Below are 15410 nucleotides of genomic sequence, written 5' to 3'. Positions count from 1 at the left end.
CATTATACAGGTGAAACGTATGCAGGCTGTGGGTGCCAGACCATCAGACACCCACAGATTATGCACAAAGCTGACAAACAGGAGCCGCTTGGTGCTCATTGTCTTGCAGTACAGACGATAGCACTGGGGCTTTAGACAGCAGCAGTATTTGTTTGGACAACAAGACAATTAGGAGGAGACGTGTGTGTGTGGCGCGTGTGTGACACAAGCACATATGTGTACCGGTATGTGCACTTACAGACAGACAGACAGACAGACAGACAGACAGACAGGCAGACAGACAGACAGACAGACAGACAGACAGACAGACAGGCAGGCAGGCAGGCAGTCAGACAGACAGACAGACAGACAGACAGACAGACAGACAGACAGACAGACAGACAGACAGACGCACGCACGCACGCACGCACACACCCCCACCACCCTCCCCTTCTCTCTACACACTACACCCCCCTTTCTCTCTCCTCCCTTTCACGTATCTCCTTTCACTCTCACCCCCCACCCTCTCTCGCACACACGCTTCCTTCCTCCCTGGGTGTATACATATATAAACGTGTGCTGTGGTGTTTCTCCTTGGATAAAGTGGCGAGGGTGCGATTCTGCAGTGCCAGCACCTCTTCAGCACAAAGCCTGTGGAATATTCTCTACTTCTCCACTACACACATTTGGCACATTCTTGGCTGAGTGAGTGGTGGTGAGTCTGCCCTCTCTTACTTACATGCCGTGCATCTGTGCTTGTGTCTCGTGCAATATATTGCAGCGCAGGAGTTGTTTACCCAGTGGCATCAGCAAAAAAAAAGAAAAAAAGAAAAAGAAGAAGAAAAAAAATACACCTGGCTACAGTACCTAGCTTTTGGTGATTTTTTCTCTCATGGGAACTGGACTGATAGGACTTATCTTCAGCAAACACTTGTGCACTGCAGATTCACTGAAGGGACATCTGCTACGCATGGAGCTCAAATTTTATGTTGGTCGTCCTTTATACTCACTGTTTTGTTTGTTTATGGAGCATAGGGACATTTTGTGTGTGTGTGTGTGTGTGTGTGTGTGTTGTGTGTGTGTGCGTGCGTGCGTGCGTGCGTGCGTGCGTGCGTGCGTGCGTGCGTGCGTGCGTGCGTGCGTGCGTGCGTGTCTGTGTGTGTGGGTTGGTGTATAATGCTAAACTTGGCTTTGAGTGGTTTGTGGGTCTGAGAGTGTTTGTGACTTCAGGAAAACATATTGCATTGGTCCGTGTCTGCTTGTGATGGAGGATAAAAGAGGCTTTTGCTCCTCTGTGATAGACTGGCTTCCTACTGTGAGACATTAGAATAACAGCCCCTTTTGTGTGTGTGTGTGTGTGTGTGTGTGTGTGTGTGTGTGTGTGTGTGTGTGTGTGTGTGTGTGTGTGTGTGTGTGTGTGTGTGTGTGTGTGTGTGTGTGACACAACCCAGACTTTGTAATGTAATGTATTGGCTGTTTATTGCTCACTCTGTTCCACTTTGGAGGAAAGATATACACTACATACTGTGGAGTGGAAAGAAGTCAGTCATGAGTCTAGTGACTCTACAGTGACTCTACAGTAATCCATGCCAGAGCAACAGGTTGCTTGCTCATGACATATAGACCAGTGGTTCTCAACCCGTGGGTCGGTCGGGGCCCCTAGGGGGGTCCCCAAATTATTTTGGGGGGTCCCCAGATGATTAACTTAATGTGCAACATTGTTTTCTCTCTCAACAGTCAACAAACCAACATAAAGTTTATGTGTATAGAGGGTATCTGCACATTTCTAAAGTGACAATTTAAGGACTTTTTAATACCTCTAAAATCACAAATTAAACATTGGCCAAATTGTCAAATATTAGAGGCAGAAATTGTGAAAATAGCAGATCTACATACTCACAACGCCTCGCAACGCTCTGCTATTTTCACAATAGAACCATGTTATACAACTCCTCAACTCTTAGTGCTCGTCAGGGTGGGGGGTCCCCAGTTAAAATATGATTTTTTTGGGGATCGAGGCCAGAAAAGGTTGAGAACCACTGACATAGACCACTGTACAGTACAACGTTTTGCAGGTGCCTGTTGTTCAAAGTTCCCACGGCTGATGACTTAGTTCTGATCTGTGCTCCAACACACAAAATCCTGAGAGTTAATGTAACTCTGACCCTGACGGGAATACTGTGTATATATTACTAGTAAGACACCTCAGGGTGACTTGCCACCTCAGGGTGACATGCGACCTCACCCTAAAGGGCGAGGTCGCGCCAATTCTTGGCCATCTGGCCAACCACAGCGTTTCTCTGACGATTCTAGTTGTTGTCATTCTGGGGGGAGTTTGTTCATGTTTTTTTCTTTTTCTGGGAATGACCATATATGGACTTTTATACCCTGAGAAATCTCGTAGCTTGTCTGATTGTCAGTACAGGAAGTGATGTCACGTGACATCCTTTTTATGCCCATATATGAGTCATTCTGTACCACATCACTGTGACTCACTGACATCACACTGACATCACTTCCTGTACGGACGTACGGACAGTCAGACAAGCGACGAGGTTTTTCAGGGTATAATGCGACCTTTGGTCGCAAGCAATAAGCTACAGCATTCCTACGTTTTCTGCAAAACCGTTGCTGGCTATGTCGTCATAGGCAATGAATCAAAAGCCTTTACATGTCTTTACATCTGTATGCTCTACATATACACAGGCCTAATTAATAGCAGGCAGCTCCTCAGGCTCGCTCTGAGATCCATGCTCTGCCACTTGGAAGAGTACGAAGGCAGTTTCAGCAGGGTCCATATATAGTATATTTAGGGGAGAACGGGGTAAGATGAACCTGTGGGTAAGATGAACCACCCCCTGTATCCTTAAAACTATACACATGAGTTGTCATTTGACCTTAAAATAAGAACACAACCATCATTTCCACCTGGATGTGGAGTTGACAGACACATGGGCAAAATGGCAAGCATATTTCTACACAAAAAAGTGTTTTTTGCTGTTCGAAGCAAGGCAAGGACAGGCATTAACAGCTGCCTTCCCTCAGCGAGGCAGCCCCCTCATCATGAATTTCGCCCCCCGATAGACAGACCTGCCTGGATGCTTCCGCCCTGACTGCTCTGGTCTTTTGTCAGTGTCAATGTGTTTTGAGATTCTTTTGTGATTAGACGTGAAGGTGTCTGTCTGTCTCCCTAAAAAAAAACACTTTGCGACGTCAGGACACATAGCAAAAACGGCACACAATAACAAGCTCCCTCATTCTTGAAACAACACAACAATGCCCACGGCTCTGCTGTCCAGGTGGAAGGACAACGCATCACACAGTATACTAGGCTATATTGGGGAGATAGAAGAGGCACTGCTTCGCGCCTGCCTTTTTCCTAGTGCGGTTAAGTTGGTTACCTGGATCTGACACTTTTGGCATGAAATAACTTTTAAAAGGTGCTTCCTTGTGATTTGTATTGGATGGGATGGGATTGTAATTTCAGAAATGTAACAACATGCTTGGTTCATCGATAACATCAGAGAGAATAGCTTAATGAACTCCCCACAACAATCACCTATGCTACTGGACAGGACAACTGTCCTGTGAAAATCTTTCCAAATGCGCCACTAACCATCTTCTAACATTCTGCTGTGTGGAGAGACGTTTCTCTGCAACAAGCAGAATACAGAATGAAAGGGCCTGAGAATGAGGTCACCTTGACTGGTTGCTTGAACTTGATAGGCCTACTTTGAAAAAGAACTATAGACTATTTGGATTACTATGACATTATCAGGGATTAAAACCTTTTATATTAGTGCTTATTGTTTTGTCTTGCGTTGCCCTGTGTAATTTGTAGCCTAATATATTGCCTGTTATGTTGATTGATTTCATTAGCCATCGTCAAAGTAGGTGTAGGGCGACACAGATACGGCCATTTATTCATCGCAAAGCCTATTGTACCCCGTGGTTTGCCTATATCTTGGCCGCGCCTGGATTGAAGTAATTTTTTTACTTTTATGGTATAATGATTTTTATGTTAAAGCAAATGTAACCGGGTCTAAACGTATACATCATGCATGTTGGTGATATCCCAATGTATAGAACTATGTGAATCATTTGCCAAAAATCAGCCTGAAGCTAGCCAAGTTTTGTCAAAATGGTGGCCGTGGGGCAAGATGAACAAAATGCCTTGGGGTAAATTAGCCCTATTCACGGCCCGCCCACTCAGCATCCCCCTGGTGCTGAAGTCACGTTTTGAAGGGGAAAACCCTACTATAAGCCTATAGAGTTAACATAGAAATCGCAAATTTAATGCAATTTCCGAATAGTAAAGTATAAAATACGGCTAGCATGATCAAGAACACAAGATAGTAAAAGGGACAAAGCATTATAATTTACTTTAACGTTCAAAATAATGATTTGTTGGCGTTAAGTCCAGCTATTTCTGTTATAGTTTCCCCTTCTAAACTGACGTCTGCACCAGGAAGTTGCTGAGAAATTTGCTGAGTGGGCGGGGCGTGAATAGGGCTAATTGAGCCAATTATCCTATCACCATTCATATTTTTATTAGGTCTTTGCTACTCAAATTAAGCTTAATGATCTTTCATTTTGATGAGATGAATACACTCGTTTAAGAGAAGTTTTCAATATGATGAGATGAATACACTTGTTTAAGAGTTTTCAATATTATATTAAAAATTGCACATATTAAAAGGTTCTGAATAACAACCTTTATTTAATTGGTTTTAATCGTTTTTCTTGCAGTTTAAATAACCGTAAGAAAAGAAATAAGACTATTTGCAAAAGGGAAATGTGTTATTAAAATATTTCTGATAAGTAAATATTTGTTCAAGTTTAAACTGTAAGTTTAGAATATCATGTCGGTCTTTGAATTGTATTACCCCTAACCTGGGGCAAGTTGAGCCACATGACCACTTTTTTTAAATGAGTCATTTATATCGCCCTTTGTCATAGATGTATCATCTTTTCAAATGATAGAAGAAATATGAAAACCAGATTGAGCTTCTTTGAGCCTCATCCATGAGGTCATTCATCCGTTCGTTGGCTACCCCACATGGACATGTTATTGTGAAATAGTAGTTTTATTTTGAAGGCGTAGATTTGTGCATCATCATCACACAATGTGTGTCGCACTTCAGAATCAGATGTGTGTTCCCCGGCTGGGTTAAATGAGTCGGCGGTATTTGTGTTGCCTTCTGTTTGTTCATGAAAGGAGGTTAGGCTATAAATAAAGGAACTGACCTAAAAATAGTTATATATTAAATTAAGTGCTCTGTTGGTGAGCGCAGGTTTTTTTAGGCAGTTGAGTAGAGTTGACCGGCAGCTGGCTGGAATGCTCAACAACTTCATGGCGGCAAATTCCCCCCGACAGGATTATCAAAGCTATTTTGTTCACGAATTATGCAACATACCTGTCTGTCTCCAGGCTACTCCAACTGAACCATTCACGGCCCGGTGAGTTAACTGTTCGTGCATTGCTTGGCTAGCCTAGTTCTCAAACTTCTTTTTATGTCAAGGACCCCCAAATTGATTAGCCTGCGGACTCCCATTTGAAAAGATATGCCAGGGACCCTCATATAATTAAGAGGAGATTTTTACGGTGTGTGTGTGTGTGTGTGTGTGTGTGTGTGTGTGTGTGTGTGCGTGCGTGCGTGCGTGCCTGCGTCTGTGCGTGTGTGTGTGCTCTGACTAGTTAGTATGTTGTACTAAAAAAGTACATGTTGAAAGATGCAAGAGCCAATAAACAATATGAAAATATGGGAGTTGTTTAGCTGGGCCCTGAAAATACATTTTTGCTGTCCCCCTGTACATACAGTATGCCTAGTTCCTTTTCTTGTAGCATGCATATATAGGCTATATATCCGCAAATTGCAACACTAGATTTTTTTATACTCGGATCTGAATAGGGTTGCAATACCTCCCATAGGGATCCAATGCATCAAAACGTTTTTTTTTTGCTATCTGATTGTATTAAACGACTTCAAAATCACCAATATTGTGGCTCTATGGAAAGCTTGGAATTTACTCTTGCTATCTGCAAAGTGTTTGTTTCAGAAAAATCCACTGTAGAATTGTTAGGAGCTACTTTCTATCAAGAAATTGGCTTCGGGTGATTATTTTTTTTAAGTGCTGGAGTTTGGAAGCGCTTGTGGGAAGTCACTCAGCGGTCCTGTGTACCACCTGCTGGGTTCTAAATGTCACATAATGCAGGAGGCAGCGGGACGCTGCGTAAATAGAAGACGAGCGCTTCCGAAGTTCAACACTTAGAAAATAAACCATGTCTGCTCGGATTTCTTGACAGAAAATAAATCATAACAATTCTACGGTGGATTTTTCTGAAACAAACACTTTGCAGATAGCAAGAGTAAATTCCAAGCTTTCCATAGAGCCACAATATTGGTGAGTTTGAAGTCGTTTAATACAATCAGATAGCAAAAAAAACGTTTTGATGCATTGGATCCCTATGGGAGGTATTGCAACCCTAGATTCCTCCGAGTATAAAAAATCTAGTGTTGCAATTTGCGGCTAGGCGGCATAGGCCGACTTGTAATATTAGTATGTCAATCAAAGAAAGTGGCTCTGGAATAGGGCTGGGTAATGATCATTCCAGACTTGGGCTCAGCAATATTTTTTCATACTTTTGCCTTGATTATCAATGATTTTTCTTTAAATAAGCTTTGATATATTCTAGCAGACCTGCAAGCTTATAACTTGCGTGACATGTTGTAGATTGTCTATTTTTACAAGCCACCATTGTACATAATGAAATACAGTGCTTAAGTGGATAATATGCATATATTATTATTATGAGCTGTGATGTTCTCATTATTAGTAACCAACCTTATGGGCTGTGGTATTGTGGGAGGAAGTCCTCCAAGACTGCTGCATTCCAAAGTAATATCTGCCATGGTTAATAGTGAGGGGATAAATAATTGCCTGTATTGTAGTGTCTCCCTCCAACATTCCCTCTATGAAGAAGGAAATTATCATGGCCCAGCTATATCTGATGTAGACGGACGCACGCACGCACGCACGCACGCACGCACGCACACACACACACACACACACACACACACACACACACACACACACACACACACAGTACAGACATTTAAAACGGCACTAACTAAATATATGCACATGAATTGAGCATAGAGCTCACATAATCAAATGCACACATTCAATAAAAAGGAATTTCTTCAACTGCAGCAGTGCACATTAGGATACGAATGTGTCATTAGTGCCAATCCTGTGACAATTACCTCCTGTTGTTGGATTTCCATCTGACTTATTATACCTAACCAGACAGAAGTATTGTTAGCAACTCAGAATTCAGTATTTCTGGTCTTTCATCTATTGGAGCTATTGGATGGAGAACCACATCAATTTGATATGGTGTTCCTCTCCCTACTGTAGTTAGGACACAAAGCACAGGGTGAATTCCACACACCTGTCTCTCTTTCATCCCCTGCTGGGTGAGAGCTGCCCATGGGGCCAGCCAGGAGGGAGAATGATTGACTGTTTGCTTATAATACCCTAGTGAGAAGAGGTAGCGACTAGGGAGGCAGTTTGGAGGGAGAGACAAGACTCATCAGTCACTTTTCAGGCCCTCTCCCTCTCACGCAGTGTCACTCACTGCTGTTAGAATTTCACAACATAGCCAAGCCTCTTCACATGAGGCTGTTTCATCAGGAGGTCAACAAACTCCCTGCCAGTACACTCTAGGGAGGTTTCCCTGGAGTAACACCAGCTGGGCTGACCGAAAATGCTATGGCTATGGTATCAGTGTGCACCGGAACTGGATGTACTACTCATGATTCGGGTTTTCAACGCTGGACAATACTGACTGAGGTATTGTCAAAATTAGAGAATAACAAAGTGCATTGAGCTAATGGAACCAGTGAATTCATTTGACAGTAGTGTACCTATTCCTCGTGTGTGTGTGTGTGTGTGTGTGTGTGTGTGTGTGTGTGTGTGTGTGTGTGTGTGTGTGTGTGTGTGTGTGTGTGTGTGTGTGTGTGTGTGTGTGTGTGTGTGTGTGTGTGTGTGTGTGTGTGTGTGTGTGGTGTGTGTGTGTGTGTGTGTGTGTGTGTGTGTGTACTGTGTACGTTCCTTGTGGATAGACTCGTAATAATCACCAGTTTTCTTTCTTTTGCTTACTTGCAATATGCCCTTTGCAGTTATAATTGTAACCCTGAGAATTACATTAAGCACTTTCAACCTGGTGTCCCTATTTTGGGCATGTATTTTGTGCATAGCATTATGATTTGGACTTTGAAATAGGTGCATGATATGTCTTTGGTGTGTCTGTTCCTAAGCCTTCAGGACTATACTATAGTATTGATGTAAAACATTATGTGAAACATAAATTTATAGAGAATATGGAAGAGTTATCAGATGTTAGTTGGCAAGTCACAGGGGCATCATGCAAGCCACAATTCTTCACAATTAGAGCGGGGGCATGGGGGTCCTTCCCCAGAAATAACTAAAATAGTGATGCAATTTTCTGCAATTTGACATATAATCAAGGAAGACAAGGACTTTGGGGGAATTCATAAAAATGAAAAGAGAAAAGTGTAGCTTAGTAATATGCCACTTCATGTTGGGAGTAATTATGTATATTCTAGTGATACAGAGATTTTCGTTTCAATTATTAAGTGTGCCTGCCATGCAATGCAATGGCAAAACACTTATTGTAATCCGCCATACTTAAGTAAGTAATGTCGCCACAAAATTTCGGCACGTAATAACTGCCGCACAATTCACGCCACCGCCGCAATATATACATCAAAACGTGCGTCTCGGTCGGGAATGGGGTGCTATTACTTTTCTTTCCGATCCACGTTACCATTGCGACGTAATTCGCAAAAAACGACGCGCAAAAACCCCCATTGACTTTGAATGGGGGACTCGGTAAAAAACCCAGAAACTTTGGCGCCACATAACTCTGCCATACTTTTGCCTAGCAAAGTGATTTAAACTTTAAAATGCACACACAACTTTGGTCTTTTTCCGGCCAATAGGGATGAGCTGTAATTGATTAAGCCCCGCCCCCTCTGTATTCCTATTGGCTGGGTTTTAAACAGCCACTACTCCAGTTCACAGCATGGTACCGTCTTGAAACTTGGTGTCTGGACTTAAACGGCCAATAGGGACTTATTACTTAAGCCCCGCCCCCTCGTAAGCCCCGCCCCTATCTTCCTATTGGCTTAGCTTTAAACAGCTTTATCTCCAGTTTGCAGCATGGTACCGTCTCGAAACTCGCTGTGTGTACTTACATGGCAAATAGGAACTATCTGTAAATGCTTAAGCCCCGCCCCCTCTACCTTCCTATTGGCTGGGCTTTAAACAGCCATGTCTCCACTTCCCAACACGTTACTGGTCACAAACTCGGTGGGTGGTCCCACAGTCCCAACGGCTAACCGCTAATGCTAATGCTAACAAATGCTAATGCTAACAAATGCTAATGCTAACACATGCTAATGTTAACAAATGCTAATGCTAACACATGCTAATGCTAACACATGCTAATGCTAACAGATGCTAATGCTAATGCTAACAAATGCTAATGTTAACACATGCTAATGCTAACAGATGCTAATGCTAAAAATGCTAATGCTAATGCTAACACATGCTAATGCTAACAAATGCTAATGCTAACACATGCTAATGCTAACAAATGCTAATGCTAACAAATGCTAATGCTAATGTTAACAAATGATAATGCTAACAAATGCTAATGCTAACACATGCTAATGCTAAAAAATGCTAATGTTAACAAATGCTAATGTTAACACATGCTAATGCTAACACATGCTAATGCTAACACATGCTAATGCTAACAAATGCTAATGCTAACACATGCTAACGCTAACAAATGCTAATGCTAAAAATGCTAATGCGAATGCTAACAAATGCTAATGCTAACAAATGCTAATGCTAACACATGCTAATGCTAACAAATGCTAATGCTAACACATGCTAATGCTAACAAATGCTAATGCTAACAAATGCTAATGCAAACAAATGCTAATGCTAATACATGCTACTGCTAACAAATGCTAATGCTAACAAATGATAATGCTAATGCTATCAAATGCTAATGTTAACACATGCTAATGCTATGTTAACACATGCAAATGCTAACAAATTCTAAAAATGCTAATGCTAATGCTAACAAATGCTAATGTTAACAAATGCTAATGTTAACAAATGCCTAATGTTTAAAGGAAAAACATCAATGATAATGTTAATGCTAAAAAAATGTTAATGTTAAAGCTAATGATAAAAATGCTGAAGTAAAAAATTCTAATAATGATTTTAATGTTAATGCAAAATGCTAATGCTAACACCAACTGCCAGTGATGGGCAGTAGCGAGCTACAAGTAGCGACGCTACATAGCTTAACTACATTTATCAGTAGCGTCACGGTAGCGCAGCTCCTTTTGAACCAGCGTAGCTGTAGCGTAGCGTAGCTATTTTTAGACTCCAGGGTTGCTGCATACATACGCTCTTGGAACGACACGGTGAAGTGTTCAGAGAGCGTCTGAGTGAGAACTGACATACAAGCTCACATCGCGTTGCAAATGCCAACATTGTGAGCTTGTAGATCTCCGGTGGGGAGCATAAATTAGGCTTGAGGCGCTGCGCTGCAGCCAGAGATGGACTGTACTCGACCCGAGTAGCCTACTTGAGTAAGAGTACAGAGTACTAGCCCACTCCTCCTGGTCACATTTACTCCAATCCACAGTAAATCAGTCAAAAAGTTACAAGTAAGAGTAAAAAAGTACTTGCTTTTAAATAAACGTATGTATTCAAGAGTACATACCGGTAGGTCTACATGCTTTTAAGCTACTTGAAGTACAAATAAAAGTAAAAGTACTCAAGTACATTACTCAGTTACTGTCCACCGCTGGCTGCAGCTTATCAGCTGTTTTGACAGCACACAGAAGTCAGTGCACTCTTTTGTCCACAGCTAAGTATTGACAGTGAAGTGGCAATTTAAGGACCTTTTAGACATTTTTAATACCTAAAAAAATATAAATAAAAGACCAAAACTGCATAAAAAGTTATCAACTATAAAAAACTGGTCAACCATTGGCCAAATTGACAATATAGTAAAAGAGGCACAAATTGTGAAAATGGCAGATCTACAAGCTCGAAACGCCTTGTGTTCCGAGGCCTTGTGAGCTTGTAGATCTGCTATTTTACACAAAATGTATTGGTGAAACAGAAATGTGAAACTAAATGCCTCAACTCCTAATTCCAATTGCTTGTCAGGGTGGGGTCCCCAGTTCAAATAGGATTTTTTGGGGGGGTCACGGCCTGAAAAGGTACACATTTAATTTAAAAAGTAAATGAAAGGATGACACAAAAAGCCAGACACGAGGGCTTGTTTCCAGTTTTATAATAATCAATCGAACTGAACATTTTTTGCCTGCCTATTTGTTTGGTGGAAAGTTGTACTTGATCATGAAGTTGATTAAAAAAGAAGAAAAACAAAAAGTAGCTTTGTTGTAGTTAGCTACTTTTGCAGTGTAGCTTGTAGCTTGCTTTGCTACATTTTCTGTGGGTAGCTTTGTTGTAGCTTAAGCTATATTTCATCAATAGTAGCTTGTAGCTTAGCTTACTACATTTTCCAAGTAGCTTGCCCATCACTGCCAACTGCTATACAAGGTTGCACACACTGAGCGAGCTGCAGGCACACTTAACTCATTAAAAGCCAACCCTGCGATGTCGCGGGAAAAGTAATAGAGTATCTATAGTGCCATCCACGCGATGTCGCGGGAAAAGTAATATATTACTCTAACGGCGAGTAAAAATACCTAGTACAATGGCCGACGCTCCGGAGACGAAATCCGCGCTGATTTGTCATCATCACGGCTCCACGAGCACACAATAGTCATCCCATAACATTGAGGTGGACGGCCGATCTCATCTTTAATGTCCATTATCTCAAAACTACACTTTAGAAGCTAGGATGGAGGCAGATGCTCGCTTATTTTACACAGTTATAAAAGCTCCCGGTCGGCCATTACACAACTCCACGTGGACACGCATCGGTTCCGGCGCACGATCCGATGACGTCAGACCGGAAGTACTTCCGGTCTAGACTTCTGGCCTTCAAAATAAGACAGCGGCCGTTAATGGGGCCGGGAGGGGGCACTCTGGACCCCCTAATCCGTTAATGTCCTGGGCTCAGAATGAGTTAAAATTTCTTAGAAATTTTCTTTTTTAGTTTGTGCTGTTATTGAAAATGTCACAGAAAGAAAAAAAGAAAAGCTAAAGCTAAATCTGTTTGGCTTAATGGCTTCACCCTAAAAGTTTCAAGGGACATCAGTTCTCAAGACTATATCCACAATGCAAATTAATTTAGAGAACAATACCACAGGTGAAAGGACCCTGTCAACATGGTGATATCCGCATTTTCAAATACATACTGTAGGAAGCTGCATGAGTGCAGATGAGGTTGTGCTGACAGCACATAGCAGTGTATGCTCCATTGCCAATAAGAAGCTCAGACTGAGCAGCAGTAACCTATTTTCCAAACTGCTCAGCCTCCTTGAAATTACTACAAGTCTCACCTTAGATAACTTCTGGCACTGTCAACCTCAGGAGAGGAATGGTGGACAAAACTGGTGCGTTTTGCCATCATCTTTAAAGAATGACAAGATTTACATGCATCTTCATATGCATCTTTACCTGCATATCAAATTAAACAAATCTAAACGATCCTATGGCTACTCATATTACAGTCAATTGGAGACAAAGGAGCCTGTTCCTTGAAAGCTTTTGCTCTTGAAGCCATACCTAACCATATAAGAGGTGACGATAGACAAGAGAAATATGCTATTATTGTTTTAGCACCCTCTATTGGTTCTATGCAAGTGTGATATTATGTGATACTGTAGTAGGTGCTTATGCCACCCATGTATAAATCAGTTTCAGACTCCTTAGCTGTTTGTAGACCCTGATGAGAGTCACTCTTCTGTCTGACCATCATCTGATTGGTCTGCATGAGGTCCGAAAGTGAGGAGAAAAAATTATGTATACATAGTTTTCCCACCGGAAATGTTCACCAATCACCATAGTTGTTATTTTTTCCATGGTTGCAGCGTATGGGGAGTATTTATCAAAGAAGACTTACTGTATTATGTTTTATTACCTGCAGTAACTATATTAGAGTTGTTCTTTGTCCATGACCCTGTCGTAACATCTCTGGTGGCTGGTTCACGCCTGCTGCTGATCTAATGGTGCCTGTGACAGTAATGACATTGCCTCTGGCTCATTTTTGCTTTCTCCCTTCTGTCTCCTTGTCTCACCTCAATCCTTCCATCCCTTAATACTAAAGACACTTTGATTTTGGTCTGGGCCACAGGGGTGTGTGTGTGTGTGTGTGTGTGTGTGTGTGTGTGTGTGTGTGTGTGTGTGTGTGTGTGTGTGTGTGTGTGTGTGTGTGTGTGTGTGTGTGTGTGTGTGTGTGTGTGTGTGTGTGTGTGTGTGTGTGTGTGTGTGGTGAAAATGAGAAACTTCTGGGAAACCAGATTAGGTGACTAGTGATGTGTTGTGGTGTGTCTATGTCTTGCTCAGGTAAGCATAGACCAGAGCCTGGCACACGAGGACAGAGGGCAGTAAGGTCACTCAGCTAAATGAGATCTGCGCTGACACAATATTGTAGTGTACAGACTAGACACAATTCAGTACAGATCAGGCCTTCAATTTCATTATTTTAGGGGCAAGGCTTGCCAGGCCACTTGGCCTTTGGGTTTGTCCATTTTGTGAGGGCACAAAGGCCAAATGCCAGGGCAGGAAGGCCATCAAATAAAACAAGATTTTAGTCCATTGAAATACTTTATTGAATTTAAAGGACCACTTCACCTCTGGGACAACCAGATCTTATTTTATTGTTGTTTGGGACACGATCAACACAACCCTGAGTTATTTTTTGTGTTCAATCTGTGTTTTTAGATATTTAGTATTTCAGCATGCTACAACTGGTCATATGATGCATTTTGCATCATATGATGCAATAGATGATGCAACATCATGCTACAAAGCACCATATGACCAGTTGTTGTGTTGATCGTGTCCCAAACAACAATACAATAAGATCTGGTTGTCCCAGAGGTGAGGTGGTCCTTTAAGGTTAAATGTAATATGTAGAATATCTGCTGTGAAATAAATAAATGGGTATTTACAATCTGATGCTCAGCCCTGCACAAATATATTAGATTGGTTTAAAAATGGAGACTCAACAAGATACTGGTGTCTACATGACAAGAAAGACTGGTGTCTACATATTGACATGACAGAGACAAAGGAGAAAGTAGTACAGTCAGCTGGGCTGGGGGCATTAAGGCCACTGTGGCCTCAGGGCATGGCATTTTTTGGAGGGGCACAAGGCCAAACTGAGGGGCAACGACGGCCATGGCCTTAGTGGCCTCCCTGAAATTCCTGCCCTGGTACAGATAGAGTAGTAGTAGGATATATTATGCCTAAATTGACCTGAGCTAAAGCCCCATTGACACTTTGCGTCAGTCGCTTGATACGTTGCACAACAAAAGTGGCGTGAGAATAGAAGGACATAAATCTGTCTCCAAAGACCTTCTCAGACTCCTGGCCTGTCCTCCTCCTTCTGTTGTTTTATTTCCCTCCTCTAACCCCCATGGGCAGGTCAATGTGTTTGATGTCAGAAATGTAACGGGACTGAACACACCACCATCTGCTCACCTTTATTACATTTCTCACGCCATGACTCTCTGGAGGAAAAGCACAAGTAGACCACCAAAATGTGTTTTTCATTTTATCGATATCTTTATGTGTTAAATCTTTGTCTGTTGGTCTCTGTGTCCCCCGCATATCTAGGCCTACATGTTCTGAGTTCTGACTAGGGGTGCAACAATAATGAAACTATTCGATTTAATCAATTATAAAGAAATATGTAGATTAGTGAAATCGATTCATAATCAATCCTTATTTTGGGCATGTCAATAGAGATATAAAGTTTCAAAGAAAAAAAAATAACATTTTGTACGCTTCTAGGAGCAGTGTGCTATTTACACTATTTTTGCACAACACCATTTTGCGATGAAGCAGGGATGTAATGGGGGGGGGGGGGGGGGGGGGGGGGGGTGATCCGGTCTGGGTGTGGACCAGACTAGCGAGTGTGTCTGTCTATGTGTCTGTCTCTCAAATGACTACGCAGATTGACCAAGCTACATGTGACGTTTATGCCTCAGTCACTTTCTGCTGATCATAGATGATTGACGCCCTTGCATTTCTCACCATACTGTAAGTGGATATAGCCTGCTCTTGGAAAGCCATTAATTGACATCATAATAGATAGAGGTACTTACACACACATGCACACACACACACACACACACACACACACACACCACACACACACACACACACACTGCACA

The 15410-nt window shown here is 42.0% G+C and overlaps 1 protein-coding gene across 5 annotated transcripts in view; it reads left to right on the top strand.

The window, feature by feature from the left end:
* Positions 1 to 650: 650 nt before the first annotated feature.
* shank3a (SH3 and multiple ankyrin repeat domains 3a) overlaps positions 651 to 15410 on the top strand; it is a 453580-nt gene continuing 438820 nt past the window's right edge. For 4 of the 5 annotated variants that reach the window (XR_013962530.1, XM_080737440.1, XM_080737439.1 and 1 more), the window contains exon 1: positions 7721 to 7836. The gene's annotated coding sequence lies outside the window, so the exon portion shown is untranslated. Of the gene's footprint in view, positions 695 to 7720; positions 7837 to 15410 lie in introns of those variants that run through there. The other variant, XM_080737438.1, reaches the window with a different exon arrangement.

Source organism: Nannobrachium achirus, assembly GCF_963921795.1.
Source record: "Nannobrachium achirus genome assembly, chromosome: 11".
Lineage (NCBI taxonomy): Eukaryota > Metazoa > Chordata > Actinopteri > Myctophiformes > Myctophidae > Nannobrachium > Nannobrachium achirus.
This window is presented reverse-complemented; position numbering and strand designations above follow the sequence as displayed.